The sequence below is a fragment of the Lepus europaeus genome, chromosome 13 (genome assembly GCF_033115175.1).
Source record: "Lepus europaeus isolate LE1 chromosome 13, mLepTim1.pri, whole genome shotgun sequence".
NCBI lineage: Eukaryota > Metazoa > Chordata > Mammalia > Lagomorpha > Leporidae > Lepus > Lepus europaeus.
In genome coordinates this window covers 59342664-59358078 of record NC_084839.1, presented here as the reverse complement: position 1 = coordinate 59358078, position 15415 = coordinate 59342664, and the positions used below count along the sequence as shown (strand labels likewise).

At 41.7% G+C, this 15415-nt stretch overlaps 1 protein-coding gene and 1 non-coding gene across 3 annotated transcripts in view; one reads left to right on the top strand and one right to left on the bottom strand.

Moving 5' to 3' along the window:
• WDPCP (WD repeat containing planar cell polarity effector) overlaps nt 1-15415 on the top strand; it is a 654855-nt gene that overhangs the window by 260106 nt on the left and 379334 nt on the right. The window contains exon 1 of one of the 2 annotated variants that reach the window (XM_062209519.1): nt 200-682. The exons of the other annotated variant lie outside the window; for it this stretch is intronic. The gene's annotated coding sequence lies outside the window, so the exon portion shown is untranslated. Of the gene's footprint in view, nt 1-199; nt 683-15415 lie in introns of those variants that run through there. 2 annotated transcript variants of the gene reach the window in all.
• Nucleotides 8813-8915, bottom strand: LOC133773072 (U6 spliceosomal RNA). Its single transcript, XR_009867860.1, has one exon. It is a non-coding gene; the product is annotated as a U6 spliceosomal RNA (small nuclear RNA).

The window sequence follows — 15415 nt, the reverse complement described above, 5'->3', positions numbered from 1 at the left end:
TACGCCGACGCGGCTCTAGCGCCAGCTCAAGGCATTTCCTTCCTGAGTTGAACTACACTTCCCACGACCAGAGATTCTTTTCTCGTCCTTCTCCTTGCGCCCTTGGCCGACTGCAAAATAGTCCCCGAGGGCGAGCCGCTGTGATTGGAGGACGAGGACGAGCGGATGGTTTCCGCTCAGAAGGAAAGGCTTGTCTGATGGCGCCCGGCCATTGGCTGGCGGGAAGGCGTGTGAAACTTGAGGGAGGAGAGCCCCCTTAGCTACATCCCCCACACGCGTGCAGCGGAGACTATCCTCCCTCGAGGGTAAGCGTGGGAGGTAACGAGACCTTCCGCCGCGTAAAGCCGACTCGACCCGGAAACAGTCTTTTACAAAAAGTATCCGTGCCCTGGAGGGGCGGGGAGGATTGGTGCGTCTGGAACGGGGGACAGCTTCGCAGGTTGCTAAGCGACGAGGCAGGAGCGCGCGCGCTCCCAAGCTGCTGGAGGAAGACACCTGAGGAAACTGCAGCGGCGGCGGCGGCGGCGGCTCCCCGAGACCCGGGAGACCTGGCTAACACGCCGCGCCCTGCCGGCTCCTACCCCAGCGTCAGGAACGTTCCTCCCCGGGCATTGTCCGGTGACGAGACGAGGGCTTTGCTGGGGCGGCCCCTCACCGCGCGTCTTCGCCACAGCGGAGGCAGGTGAGTCCCTGGCCGGTGGGCAGGGGATTTTTCTCTTAACCTAAGGGTCCGGAAAGGGTGATGCGCGGGTCTGCCGGGTCGGTGACCTCCAGCTCGCGGGTCCGTCTCGGCACACCCTGTTAGGCGCGTGGGAACACGATAGTGTCCTGGAGGGCGTTCGCACCCTCCCACCTCTGTCTCCCGCCGGCTGTAAAATGCAGCTCTTCCACAGTTAAGTCAAAAATATTTATTGAGGACCCTGGAGTTTAACTTTAAGCCCGTCCGTGAACGTTGACACGTTTGCCCGTTCTCGTTGGGAAACTGTATCGCTCTAAACCGCCGTGATTCTTGAAAGTTATGCCAAACCTTCGAGTCTAAGGAACGAGTTTCAGCTGAATGGGAAACACTGGTTGTGCCAGGAAGAGTCTCAAGTGGTACAAACAACAAAAAACAAGACTTCAGATTAATTTTCATTTAAAATGAATGTTGCCCAAGAGAATTGCTGTCGTCTATGAAAGTTTGTTTCACATGGGTGTTAAAAGGAAGGTGTGATGCTCCGATATAGCGTAGATGGAATGCAAATGACTAAAATACCAACATTAGGTAACGCTGCTAGAACTTCTGGTTTTTTGCTGTTACTGGTAAGGGAGTGCAAAGTGGTATCTCACTTTTTCTCTATTTCATGTTGGAGGATTTGGTATCCAGGGAAAGAAATATAGGCCTTGCTTTCCTGCTTGATCTATCAGTAGTATTTGTGGTACCTGGGATGCTTGTCTTTCTTGAATCACTGTATTCATTTGGCTTTGAGACTGCATGCTTTCCGAGTTTTCCTCTATGTCGTTAATTTCCCTTCTCAGTCATTCTAAATTTTTTTTTTTAACATCTGAGTCCTTGACTGTGGGGTACATGTATTCAACTACACTCAATCTCTAAGTGACCTAATTCATGAGTTGCATAGCTTCAAATGTTAGCTCTATTTCAAAACTTAGGAAATTTGTATGTGTGGCCCTGAATTCCAGACTCTGTGTAATTACTTGCTTGTTACTTTCACTTAACTTTTTTTTTTTTTAATTTATTTGTTTGAAAGAGAGTGAAGAGACTGAGAAAGAGATTTTATATCAACTGGTTCACTTTCCAAAGGGCTACAACAGGGCTGGGCCAGGCTAAAACCTGCCCTGGAGCTCCATCTGGGTCTCGCATAATACTGGCAGGAAATCAAGCATTTGGGCCCTCTTCCATTGCTTTCCCAGGCACATGAGCAGGGAGCTGGATTGGAAGTGGAGCAACCGGGCTTGACCATGGGATGCTGGACTCACAGGTAGTGGCTTAACCTGCTGAGCCACAGCATTTGACTTTTTTTTTTTTTAACTTTTATTTAATGAACATAAATTTCCAATGTACAGTTTATGGATTACAATGGCTTCCCCCTTCAATAACTTCCCTCCCACCTGCAACCCTGCCCTCTCCCGCTCCCTCTCGCCTTCCATTCACATCAAGATTCATTTTCAATTCTCTTTATATACAGAAGATCAATTTAGTATAAAGATTTCAACAGTTTGCACCCACATAGAAACACAAAGTGAAACATACTGTTTGAGTACTAGTTATAGCATTAAATCAAAATGTACAGCATATTATGGACAGAGATCCCACATGAGGAGCAAGTGCACAGTGACTCCTGTTGTTAACCCAACAAGTTGACACTCTAGTTTATGGTGCCAGTAACCACCCTAGGCTGTCGTCATGAGTTGCCAAGGCTATGGAAGCCTTCCAAATTTGCCGACTCTGATCATATTTAGACAGGGTCATAAAAGACAGGGTGAGGATAGTAACCAATGATCCTAAGAGTGGCATTTACCAGGTTTGAACAATTATACAGCATTAAGTGGGGAAGAGGACCATCAGTACACACAGGTTGGGAGTAGAGCCATTGGTGGTAGAGTAGAGGTTATGATTACGAAGGAATGAGGCCCAAGTGCGCTAGACAGGGTCTAGAACAAAGGACAGAGTCATTATTAGAGGAGCTAAGAAAGGTGCTGTCTAAGCTACAATTAAGTTTTCTGATTGAGAGGCAAATAGAACCTGATAGAAGGGGCTTGATAATAATCTGGTGGGCTTTAGGCCTTGTAAGTTAAGAGGCCCAGACCTATCTATCTCTTCCCATGGGGTATATCCTAAGGGAGGTGTGAACCTCCTAGGGGAAGGCACTCTGTTGACTTTCATTACTTGGCTGGCCTGGGAGGAGAGCTGGCCAGGTAAAGGCTGGTGGCATCTCTAACAGGAAATTTACAGTTCTGCCTGCAATGTTGCTAACACTACTTGGCCATCCCCTCAGCTGCAGTGGTCACTTTGGATGTTGGAACTATTTGCTAAGTGTTCATGTAATATTGCTGTTGTCAGCAAGCGATCTAGGACTTGCTCCCTCATTTCTCTATTCTAAGCCCAACTTGTTCTTTCATTTCCCTATTCTCCTCAAGGTAGGAAACCAATTCTATTATAAAGGAATCTGTAGGACGCACAATTTAATCTTTAGACCTTATAAAAGAGATGGCTAACATTTTTCTGTAATAGCATAGCCAAAATAAGAGCTTAAATAATAATCTCATAGCTAGATTTACTTCGCCATCAGCGAAGTAAACACTAAGTAGAAAAAACCTCCCTTTCAGACCAAAGGGAAAGAAAGTTTTAAAGTGAGAATATAATTTTCCTCATGGGCATTGTCTACCTTAGAAAAAGTACTACAGAACATGCCTGTGACTATAGACTTGTAGTTCAGGCCACCAAAGATTAGAGATGGGACTTGGGCACTCCCTTGACTTGCATCCTCTGGTCTGTTTTAACAAAAACCAGGAGGAAAAGAAAGCTCGGCATCAGAAGCAATGGGTGGCAGGCCTATTAATGGCTGATCTGTACAGTGATCTGCCCTCAAGGAGACCCAACAGGCCAGTCCACTGCAGTGGCTTTCCATGTGGTAAGCCTGGGCTTCAGCAGAAGTCAGCTTGTGAAGAGCCCTGGCAGCTCTGCCAAGAGTTGGAACACTGGAAATGGACCTGCCCTGGAGTCGAAGGATGCCCAGGTCAGAGCCACAGATCGTATTGGCTCTAAGCTGAAAAGCCCTTCACTCAGCCCAACTTCCAAAGTGACCACTGCAGCATTTGACTTTCTAATAAGCATCATTTCCCTGATTTTACAGCTGTACACAGAAGTATAACACTCTTTAACACATAAAACATGACCAGCCCCTAGTTCCAGGATGGTTGTGGGTGAGATACAAGGTTTCAGACAAGTGTGAAGTAGTCAAGAGCTGGTTCTGGTTTGATGGAGATTGGTTTAATAAATTGGCTAGTGACGCAGAGGGCCAGGATTTTAGGACTCTTGTTAGACTCTGGGGAAATGACTGTGACACAGTGGGTTTCGAAGTTCCCAGTGCAGCATGGGACACAGATCTGTAAACCAATAATGACAACATACTATGACTTGATTTGTAATAATAAGAATTACTAACTCTACACTGCCAATACTTCACAGAGGAGATGCTGCCTGAAATGAGGACAAGAATATGTGTCTGCCAGGCAGGTAAAGTAGGAGATGGAGCCGCATTTGCAGTGTTGTATGTAAGGTTTAGAATGGCAGTTAAGAAAACGTAGTCATTTCTTTGTATCCATGGAGATTTGGTTCCAGGACTCCATCCAACCCTAAAATCTGAGGGGATACGTTATAAAAAATGGTGTATATTTGCCTATAATTTGTGTACATCTTCTCATACGCTTTAAATCTCTAGATTACTTACACTACCAAGTACAGTATATGTGTTATAGAAATAGTTTTTATGCTCATTTGTTTAGGGAATAATCATAAGAAAAAGTCTGTACAGAGGGCCAGCTTTATTTTCCTGAGACTATTTTTAAACCTAGGCTCTAAAACTGCCTTGTCTGATACTGAAGCCATTAGTCGCATGTGGTTATTTAAAATAAAAACAAATTAAAAACATTTTTTCAATCACAATAGCTGCATTTCAAGTGCTCAGTAACTATGTGATAGGATATGAAATAGTTGCATCATCACAGAAAGTTCTTTTGAACTTAAACTAGGTATCACCTAGAACACAAGCTGCTGTAAGGTAAGAGTGACTTAGTGGGAGCATTTCTCTTGCCCTTGGGTTCTCTGTGAAGTGCACAACATCTGTTAGTACTGACTACACAGAAGGATCCTGTCAGGCAAAAAAGAATCCCAATACATATGAATTTTGGAGGGGTAAAAAATTTAGTCCATAATACTTCCATTTTGATATATTTGTTCTCTGTGTCCTTATCTCTGTTATGAGCTCACCCTTTTAAATGTTTTGTTGGCTTTATAATTTATGTTTTCTGTTAGTATTTTTATTTATTTGGAAGTCAAAGTGACAGAGATCTTCCACCCACTGATTCACTCCCCAAATGCCCACCGCAGCTGGGGCTAGACCAGGCCAAAGCCCATAGGTTGACTCCGTCTAGGTCTCCCAGGTGGGAGACAGACTCAAGTACTTGTACGATCATCTGATGCTTCCCAGGATGCATTAGGAGGTAACTGGATCAGAAGTAGAATAGTTGGGACCCATTCCAGGTACTTTAGTATGGGAGGTGGTCTTCCCCGCTGTGCATGCCTGCCACTCATTTGTTATTACACACTCTTTTGTAAATCAAATTTCGTAGTAATTGTTATTTCTTAGGAAGGAGAAAAAACATGTCATTGGTAAGGGGCCTAAGGAGTCTTTAAATGTGGGAGAAAATATAGCTATTCATTTTATTCAGTTGTATTCACTACCTCGATTAACAATGTGGATTACCAGTCCTTTCCTGGAGATACTGGACTGACCAACACAAAGTATACTCTTTTTTTTTTTTTTAAGTTTTATTTATTATTTATTTGAAAGAGTTAGAGAAATCTTCCATCTGCTAATTGACTCCCCAAATGGCTGCAACGTCCAGGGCTCGGCCAGGCTAAGGCAAGGAGCTAGGAACTTGATCCGGGTCTCCCATGTAGATGGTAGAGTCCTAAGCACTTGGACCATCTTCCACGGCTTTTCCCAGACCATTAGCAGGGAGCTAGATTGGAAGTGGAACAGCTGGGCATGAACTGGTGCCCACAGAGAATGCTGGTGTTGCAGGTGGCAGCTCTGCATGTGACTCCAAAAATGCTGGTCCCTACATACTCTTTTTTTTTTTAAGATTTATTTATTCGTTTGAAAGTCAGAGTTACACAGAGAGAAGAGAGGCAAAGAGAGGGAGAGAGAGGTGTTCCATTTGCTGGTTCACTCCCCAATTGGCTGTAACGGCCGGAGCTACACCCATCTGAAGCCAGGAGCTAGGAGTCCCCCACGTCGGTCCCCCACGTCGGTGCAGGGGCCCAAGGGCTTGGGTCATCCTCCACTGCCCTCCCAGGCCATAACAGAGAGCTGGATCAGAAATGGAGCAGCCAGGCCTCGAACCAGTGCCCATGTGGGATGCTGGCACTTCAGGCCAGGGCATTAACCCACTGTGCCACAGTGCTGGCCCCTCTTTTTCTTTTTCTTTTCAGAGTTATTTATTTATTCGAAAGGCAGAGTTACAGAGAGGCAAAGGCAGAGAAAGAGAAAGGTCTTCCATCCGCTGGTTCACTCCCCGGGTGGCTGCAATGGCAGGAGCTGGGCTGATCTGAAGCTGGGAGCCAGGAGCTTCCTCTGGGTCTCCCACATGGGTGCAGGGGCCCAAGGACTTGGACCATCTTCTACTGCTTTCCCAGGCCATAGCAGAGAGCTGGATCAGAAGTCGAGCAGCCAGGTCTCGAAGCGGCTCCCATATGGGATGCTGGCACTACAGTCGGTGGCTTTACCCACTACGTCACAGTCCTGGCCCCCACACTCATTCTTATGCATATATTTCAATGTTGACATATTTGAGATTACAAAAAGTCATTTGAATTATTAAGTAATGACAATCAGTTAATGCTTTCTCTTATCCCCTAACAACTACATATTATGACAACTGCCAGTTGCTCTGTATGTAAAACATACTATTAAATAAATGTAAGCATATCTGTCATCTTCCTATAAATGTGTCTGAAGATACATATAATTATGTGATTGTTTTAAAAATTGACATACAAGAAATATCTGAAGTGGATCAATTTATGGTTTGCACAAGGTGGATAAGAGTGAGAACATCTAGACTTTGGCCACTGATTTAGGTGTAAACTGGGGCAGGGACAGAAGGGTAGGAGGGAAAAAAGTAAATACTTAAGTTTGAAGAATTAACCTATGGAAGTGAAGTTTAAGTGTGTTGAAAGAAAAAATGACAACAAATTTAGTTATTGATCTAATTGACTTAACTGCAATTCATGAATCTGGGCAGCCTTCATTATATAAAAAAGAATAATAGTTCCCTCTGGGCAGTGAGACAACAGTGGTTTTTCTTACATAGGAACAAGGCAATAGAACAATATACAAAAAACTGTCAGTTAACATCAGGTTACTTCAGTTAATTTTTTGTTATAGTTAAAGCAGAAGGTACTTTTTTTTTAAAAAAAAAAAAAAGATTTATTTATTTATGTTTTTGGAAGGCAGAGTTACAGAGAGGCAGAGGCAGAGAGAGAGATCTTCCATCCACTGGTTCACTCCCCAAATGGTCGCAATGGCCTGCTAAGCCACAGCGCTGGCCCCTAGTAAGTTACTTCTTGATTATGCTGTATCAGTAGACTGGAATCTCCTGTTTTCAGAAATAAATTGGGCTGTGTTGGGGTCTATCTCCTTGATTGCTTATATAGTATTTAGCGTAAGTGGTTCCATTTTGATTCGGTCTGTTCTGTTAGGAGCTGAGCTGTTTCAGAGAGAGAGAGAGAGAGATCTGCCATCTGCAGGTTCACTCCCTGAATGGCTGCAGCAGCTCGGGGCAAGCCAGTGCCAAGTCAGGAACCAGGAACTCCATATAGGTCTCCCATGTGGGTACAGGGGCCCATACACTTGGGCCATCATCTGGTGCTTTTCCAGGCCCATTAGCAGGAAGCTGTTTCAGAAGAGAAGCAGCTGGGTCTCTAACAGGCACCCTTGGAATGCTGGCATTACTAATGGCGGCTTAACCTGCTGCTCTTAAAGCACAGGCCCTGGAACTCATAAAATCTTAGCTTTTATAGTATTCAGTTATTTAACTCATATTAATTTTTCTGTAGCATATATAAAATTGGTATGCATCTAGTTAAAAATCTATTTAAAGTTTATTTATTTGAAAGGCAGAATGATAGAAAGTGAGAGATCTCCCATCCACTGGTTCCCTGGCCTAGGCTAGGCTAGGCCAAAGCCTGGAGCCAAGAATTCCTTCCAAGTCTCCCATGTGGATGACAGAGACATGAATACTTGAGCCAACATTTGCTGTCTCCCTGGATTGGAAGTGGAGGTGGAGTTAGAACCTGGGCACTCTGACAGAGATACAAGTGTCCCAAGTGACAGCTCAACCTGCTATACCACAACACTAGGCCCCATTTTAATTTTTTTAAATGAGATACAATTAGACTTTCAAGATCTTTTGTCTAGCAGTGTTGTTACAGTCCAATTCCCTTTCATTGAAAGAAGTAAAGTAATATAAAAGATTCTTTTACTGTTGGTCTTAAACAGCTACATTTTAAAAATACATGTTTTGCATAATATCTTTGTAATTAATAAGTAGCCATCTTAGATCATGGAGTGTAGTTAAAAATAGGCTCATTTAAAAAGGCAAGATTAAGACTTGTGAAATAGAGACTGCATCATTATATTTCTAAAATCAAAGACTGCAGGGCTAAATAATTGATACAGCTAAAAATAAATTTTAATTTTATTCTCTTTTTTAAAATACAAGAATCATTCTGAAAATTTTGGGAATTATTTGGTTTAGATGACTTGCAGAATGTTTTTGAAAGTATTCTCAAGTAATTTCTAAAATATGTAGTATTCCCAAAATGATTATTACATTCACTTCACTGAGTTTTAAACATAGGATTTCCAAATTTAGACTTGGTAATTATAAGAATGCTTTTAATTTAAAATTATAGCAACAGTGATAACCACTATATTACTACTTAAAAAAACCACTATATTACTACTTATTTTACATAGACAAAATTTATACACATCTCATCATACTTAACTGCTATTTGTACACTTATTATAGGGAATGCCTTACAAGTTTGCATGTCATCCTTGCACAGGCCCGTGCTAATCTTCTCTGTATCATTCCAATATGCATGTATTTCAAATTTTTTTGCACGAAAATATACTTTTTTTTTTAAAGGTTTATTTATTTGAAAGGCAGAGTTACAGAGACAGAACACAAGACAGAGAGAGAGCTACCATCTGCTGATTCATTCCCCAAATGGTTGCAATGGCTAGGGCTGAGCCAGGCCAAAGCTAGAGCCTGGGACTCCATGTGGGTCTCCCATAAGGATGGCAGGAGCCCAATTACTTGGTCCATCTTCACTGCTTTTCCAGGTGCATTAGCAGTGAATGAAAGCGGAGCAGCCTGAACTCAACTGATGCTCTTATCGGATGCCTGCATTGTAGGTAGCTATTTAAACTGTTGCGCCATGATGCCGGCCCCTGAATATACTTATCTCTTAATTTCATTTTTCCACACTTTTTCAGATACACGTATATATGCAAGTGAAGCAAGCACAGCTATAAAATATTTGAGTAGAATTTTCCAGAATGATGAAGAGTAGGATATTTTAACAGGACCAAAGTTTTAGTTGTGTGATCTTAATGGAATCATATTTCAGTGAGTGGTCAAAAGGTAGACTTGAGTGGAGTCATTTGCTATCACCTCCTCTTTTAACTTTACATAAAAGTAGAGAAAACATCTGTCAGGATTTATTTTTGATAATTACATGTTCCCTGGAACAGGAGCTATCTAACCTTGAGTATTTACTTTTTAAATGAGAGAAGTAGAACTCATTGGTTTTAACTCTACTACCTTAGCGTGTGACCTTGAAGAAATTTCTTGGTCCCATAAGCCTTAGTGTCTTAATAAAATGGGGATTATAACACAGAGCAACCATAAAGGCTGGGCATTTAATGTAGCAGTTGTACTTCCATAGATAAGCAAAGGTGGGGATTGGCCTGGCCCTGCCAAGGCAACTACAGGCAAGACTCTTAAATTCAATAAATCTATAATAGGCTCATTTTTCAGTTGATAATTTTGTATGGCCCGTGAATGATGTTGTAAATATTCACATGGTCCTTGGCAGTAAAAAGGTCCCCTACCCCTGTCCTCTGTGTGGACCAGCCCTGGCTATTTTGGCCAGCTGGAGAGTGAACCACTGGATGGCATATGTCTGTCTCTTTGCTTGTCTCTGTCACTTTACCTTTCCAAATAAATAAGTAAATAAATAAGGAAATCTTAGGAGCCTTCCATTAATTTACTTTCATTTTCTCTCCCTTACTACCATTTTGCTATGTTTTTCATATGTTTTACATAATTTGTGAGTCCTAAACTGCATTAATATTTTTGTTTAAACAGCCAGTTATCTTTTAGAGAAATTTAAACAATGAGAAAGCAATATTTTAAATCTTCACTCATATTTTCATTACTTCTATTTTTTGTATACATCCATACTTTTTAAAAAAAGATTTATTTGAAAGGCAGAGTTAGAGAGAGGGTGAGAGAGGGGGACTGAATGGAAAAGACAGAGAAGAGAGATCTTCCATCCTCTGGTTCACTCCCCAGATGGCCACAAAGACTGGGGTTGGGCCAGTCTGAAGCCAGGATTCAGGAGCTTCTTCCAGATCTCCCATTTGGGTGGTGCCTTAGCAGAGAGCTGGATCAGAAGTGTAGCATCTGGGACTCAAACCAACATCCATGTAAGATACTGGTACTGCAGGCCGTGGCTTTACCTGCTATGCCACAATGCTGCCCTTAGATCCATATTTTTAATAGGAGTATGCTGTGATTTTATTTATGCCAAAAATAATGTATGTCTTTTTAAAAGAAATGTCTTATAGTATGGGCTGCCTGGTGAAAAACTCTTTCAGTATCTGTTTTGTCTTTTATTTTCAAAGATAATTTCACTGAGTGTAGAACTGTAGGTTGATAATTTTTCCTTTGTTACCATAGAGATGTTGGCCCAGTGTTTCATATTTATTTTTGTTTGAGAGACAGAGGGATTTGGGTTGGGAGGAGAGAATAAGAGATATATATATATATATATATATTTTTTGACAGGCAGAGTGGACAGTGAGAGAGAGAGACAGAGAGAAAGGTCTTCCTTTTTCGTTGGTTCACCCCCCAATGGCCGCTGCGGCCAGCGCACCGTGCTGATCCGAAGCCAGGAGCCAGGTGCTTCTCCTGGTCTCCCATGGGGTGCAGGGCCCAAGCACTTGGGCCATCCTCCACTCCACTCCCGGACCACAGAGCTGGCCTGGAAGAGGGGCATCCAGGACAGAATCTGGCGCCCCAACTGGGACTACAACCCGGTGTGCTGAGGATTAGCCTATTGAGCTACGGCAGTGCTGGCCATATCTTCATCTAATGGTTCATTCCCCAGATACCTAACAATGGCCAGGACTAGGCCAGGCCAAAGCTGGGAGCTAGGAACTTAATCTAGGTCTCCAATGTCAGTAGCAGTAGCAGGGACACAACTGCTTGAGACAACACCTGCTGCCTTTAAGGGTGTGCATTAGCAGGAAGTAGAGCTAGGACTTGAACCCTGGTACTCTGATTTATGTCTAAAGAGGCACCTTAAACAGCAGCACCAAGAGAACACCCTATATACTGTCTTTTAATTTGCTTTGTTTCTAATGAGAAATCTGCTATCATCCTAACGACCGTATCTTTCTTTGTGTCTTTTTCTGTGGATGTTTTTAACATTCTCTGGTTTTCAGTAATTTGTTCGTGATATTCCTTGGTGTAATCTTTTCATGTTTCCTGTGCTTGACTTTAATTGAGCTTCCTGGATCCATGACTTTAGAGTGTTAAACTAATTTAGGAAAATCTTGGCTATTATTTTTTCAAATATATTTTCTGTTTGCCCCTGCATCCTGCCACTGTTGTGGGGATTCAAATTATGTGTGTGGTAAGCCAGCGGAAGCTGTCCTTCAGCTCATTGACTTATTTTAACTGTTTGCATTTTATTTTAAAGATTTATTTATTTATTTGAAAGAGTTAGAGAAGGAGAGGTAGAGAGAGAGAGGTCTTCCATCCACTGGTTCACTCCCTAATTTGCCACAATAGCCGAAACTGCACCGATCCGAAGCCAGGAGCTTTCTTTCTGGTCTCCCATGTGGGTGCAGGGGCCCAAGGACTTGGACCATCTTCTACTGCTTTCCCAGGCCATTGCAGAGAGCTGGATAGGAAGTGGAGGATCTGGTCTCCAGCCAGCACCCATATGGGATGCTGGCACTGCAGGCAGCAGCTTTACCCACTGCACCACAGCACCGGCCCCTCTAGGTTCCATTTTAAAAATTTCTGTATCAGGGCCGGCACTGTGGTGCACTAGGTTAATCCTCTTCCTGCAGCACCGGCATCCCATATAGTTGCCGGGTTCTAGTCCCAGTTGCTCCTCTTCCAGTCTAGCTCTCTGCTGTGGCCTGGGATGGCAGTGGAGGATGGCCCAAGTTCATGGGCCCCCGCACCCACATGGGAGACCAGGAAGAAGCTCCTGGCTTCAGATCCGCATAGCTCTGGCCATTGTGGCCATTAGGAGAGAAAACCAACGGAAGGAAGACCTTTCTCTCTGTCTCTTTCTCTCACTGTCTGTAAACTCTGCCTGTCAAATAAATTTCTATATCATGTTTTCAAAGCTACTAATTGTTTGGTTTACAATGTCTAATACATTATGTAATTTTTATGTGTAGAAGTTTGATTTGAGGAGTTGGTGTTGTGTCCCAGTGGGTTAATCCACTGCCTGCGATACCGGCATCCCATGTAGACGCTGGTTCATGTCCTGCCTGCTCTATTTTCCTATCCATTTCCAGGTATTAATGTACCTGGGGAAGTAGCAAAAGACAGCCCAAGTGCAAATATATAAATAAATTTTTTTTGTATCTTTCAAGTCTATTACATTTTTTAACAAAGAATACAGTTCTAATGACTTAACATTCCAGTCTCTTAATTATAAGGTCTCTTTCAGTTCTAGTTTTGTTTTGATTGATTTTTCTCCACATAATTAGGGTCATATTTTTATGCTTTTTTGGATATCTGATAATTTTATTTTTAAATTTATATATATATATATTTGTAAGGCAGAGAGACAAGAGAGAGATAGGGACAGAGAGATCTCAAATCTGCTGGTTAACTCCTCAAATGCCTGCAACAGCTAAGTCTGGGCCAGGCTGAAGCCAGAAACCTGGATGTGATTTCAGGTCTTTACACATAGGTGGCAGGGCCCTAGGTACTTGAGCCATTACCTGTTAACTCCCAGTGCCTATAAAACAGGAGGCTGAAATTGGGAGTGGAGCCAGGACTCGAACACAGGCACTGTGATATGGGACCTTGGGTTCCCAAGTAGTGTCTTAACCACTATGGCAAATGCCCACCCTACCTGATAATTATTTTATGTAGCAGGCATTGTGATTATTAAATCTCTGAGGGCTGGATATTTTCATCTTTCTATAAATAATTTTGAGCTTTATTGTGAGATGCAGTAAAATTATTCAAAAATAGCTTGAATCTTTCATAACTTGCTTTTGAGGTTTGTTAGGCAGGATATGAGAAAGTACTCAATCTGGGGCTAATAATTCCCCACCTCTGAGCCAAGACTTTTTTATATACTCTACCCAGTAACTCTGAATTGCAAAGTTTTTCTGTTGGGCAGGTGGGAACAGGCACTATCCCTGACCCCATAGGAATACTGACTGCTGAAATAATTTCTGGTTGTTCTCTTCCTGGCACTCTGATTTTCTTGTACACTTGTGTTGTCAGCACTTAGCTGAATTTTCTAGGGGAACCCTCTGAATTTCTTGGGAGTTTTCTGTGACATTTGCCTCTGTGGAGAACTCTAGCATTGTCTTCTCCAGTTTTTGAATTCTGTATCCTCAACTCGAATTGTTTGCTGGCACCTCCTGGTTACTCCTTCCTGTGCTCTATCTTCTCTTCTTTAACACAGATTCAATATGCCTACTACTCTGTTAATTCCTACTTTTTGGTAAACAGGAGCTCTTTATATATGCAAAGCTATTAAAAATTTTTTTAATGAAGTGTTAGAAGAATAGTAAAAAGAATTTGTAAGACTTCCCCAGTCAGATTTACCAGTTTTTTTTCCTTTCTCTAGAGATACATTTATTTGTTTATTGGAAAGGCAGAACTGACAAAGAGAGATATTGTCTATCTCTGGTTCATTCCCTGAATGCCTACAATAGGCGAGTCTGGGCCAGGCAGAAGCTAGGAGCCAGGAACTCCATCCTGGTCTCCCACACATACTGCCAGGGCCCAGCTACTTGGACCATCTTCTGTTGCATTTCCAGGTACTATAGCAGGAAGCTGGATCTGAAATGGAACAGTGGGAACTTAAACTCTGATATGGGATGCTGGTGTTGCTAGTGTCAGGCTAACCCACTATGCCTCAACACTGGCCCCAAATTTATCAATTGTTAACATCTATTCAAAATTACATTATCACATGTGTACCTATCATCACACCCTCCTCCACTACACATTTTTTTCTGTAAGTAGCAGGCATGCTTTTTTATACCCTTGTATTCTTCAGGGCATAATATTTTCCAAGAACAAAGACATTCTTTTATATAACCCTTATAGTTATAAAATTTGGAATATTTAACATTGATTAATTTACTTATAGTCTCATGTTTATATTTTACCAGTTATTCCAATAATATTCTATAACATTTTCTCCCAATATAAGATCATATACTGAATTCAGATGTCCTATCTCTTTAGTCACCTTTTAATTTGGATCAGTTTATCAGGCCTCTTTGTCTTTCATGGCATTGAGATACAGGCTGGATGTTTTATAGAATATCCTTCAGTGTGGGTTTGTTTGATATTCTTTTGATTGAATTAAGGTTTTGTATTTTTAGCAGGGAGACTACATAAGTGATGTGGCCTTGTCAGGGCATTACATCAGTTTGTCTTATTTGTGACGTTATTCATTTGATTAGGTATTGTTCACGTCACTTCTTTACTGTGAAATTACAATTTCTCATCTGTAATTAATAAGTGATCAGTGAGGACATATCTTGAAATCCATTTATATCCTGTTTTATCTATAGTTTTAGCATTCATTGATTTTTGCCAGAATGAATTATTACCTTGGTTCTGAAGTGATTTTCAAAGTTTGTTATTCCTTCAGTATTTATTAAATACATTCTGTTTTAAGTTCAGGTTTTCCCTTCTCATCTTGTATTCTTTCTCTAATCCATATGGATTCACTGATTCTAATTCAGTATATTACACTAGTACATTAATAGTTTATTTTTCTTTAATTGGATGTTAATAGCCTTTTTTTTTTTTCCAATTTGGCATGACAATGAGAGGAAATGAGCTAAAAATCAATCGAAGATCTTTTATTTAGCACTCTTGGTTTTTAGGACCAGAAGCCACCTCAGATATTTTGCAATAGGAAGCTGTATTGTAAGGATATACAGATAAGAAAACACACATACCCAGCCACTTGGCAAGACATCTGGGGAACTCAGGAAAGGTTACATTGTGAGATTCCAGTTCTTCCCTTCCCTCTCCTGTACAGGAACAAATAGGACAATTTTATTTATTTTTAAAAATATTTATTTATTTGAAAGGTAGAATTAGAGAGAGA